This window comes from Lupinus angustifolius, chromosome LG17, assembly GCF_001865875.1.
Source record: "Lupinus angustifolius cultivar Tanjil chromosome LG17, LupAngTanjil_v1.0, whole genome shotgun sequence".
NCBI lineage: Eukaryota > Viridiplantae > Streptophyta > Magnoliopsida > Fabales > Fabaceae > Lupinus > Lupinus angustifolius.
The window spans coordinates 3186798-3188309 of NC_032025.1; positions in this window are offsets into that span (position 1 = coordinate 3186798).

A 1512-nucleotide genomic window follows, 5' to 3' on the forward strand; every position below is an offset into this window, starting at 1 on the left:
CATGAGGATGAGGATGAGGATGAGGATGATGATGAGGATGAGGATGAGGATGAGGATGAGGACATTGATGAGGTTGAGGATGAGGATGAGGATGAGGATGAGGGTGAGGATGAGGATGAGGATGTGGATGAGGATGAGGATGAGGATGAGGATGAAGATGAGGATGAGGATGATGATGAGGATGAGGATGAGGATGAGGATGAGGACATTGATGAGGTTGAGGATGAGGATGAGGATGAGGATTAGGATTAGGATTAGGATTAGGATTAGGATTAGGATTAGGATGATGATGATGATTAGGATTAGGATTAGGATTAGGATTAGGATTAGGATTAGGATTAGGAATAGTATTTGCTTTAGGATGAGGATGATGATGAGGATGAGGATGAGGATTAGGGTTATGGTTAGGATTAGGATGAGGATGAGGATAAGGATGTGGATGATGATAATGATGATGATGAGGATGATGATCGGGATGAGGATGAGGACGAGGATGAGAATGAGGATGAGGATGAGTATGACGATGAGGATGAGGATGAGGATGAGGATGAGGATGAGGATGAGGATGAGGATGAGGATGAGGATTACGATTTGGATTAGGATTACGATTAGGATTAGGATTAGGATTAGGAATAGGATTTGCATTAGGGTGAGGATGAGGGTAAGGATAAGGATGATGATGATGATGATTAGGATGATGATCAAGATAAGGATGAGGATGAGGATTAGGATGATGATGATGATGAGGATGAGCATGAGGATCAGGTTGAGGATTAGGATTAGGTTTAGGATTCCGATTAGGATTAGGATAAGGATTATGATTAGCATTAGGATTAGGATTAGAATTTGCATTAGGATTAGAATTACGATGAGGATGAGGATTGGGATTAGGGTTAGTATTTGCATTATGGTTCGGATTAGGATTAGGATGAGGTTAAGGATGAGGATGAGGATGAGGATGAGGATGAGGATGAGGATGAGGATGAGGATGAGGATGAGGATGAGGATGAGGATTAGGATTAGGATTAGGATTAGGATTACGATAAGGATTAGGATTAGGATTAGGATTAGGAATAGGATTTGCATTAGGATGAGAATGAGGATAAGGATAAGGATATGGATGATGATGATGATTAGGATGATGATCGGGATAAGTATGAGGATGAGGATTAGGATGAGGATGATGATGATGATGAGGATGAGCAAGAGGATCAGGTTGAGGATTAGGATTTGGTTTAGGATTACGATTAGGATTAAGATTATGATGATGATTAGGATTATGATTAGGATTATGATTAGGATTAGGAATAGAATTTGCATTTGGATTAGAATTACGATGAGGACGAGGATTGGAATGAGGGTTAGTATTTGCATTATGGTTAGGATTAGGATGAGGATGAGGATGGGGATGAGAATGAGCATGAGCAAGAGGATGAGGATGAGGATGGGGATGAGGATGAGCATGAGCATGAGGATGAGGATGAGGATGATGATGAGGATGAGGATGAGGAT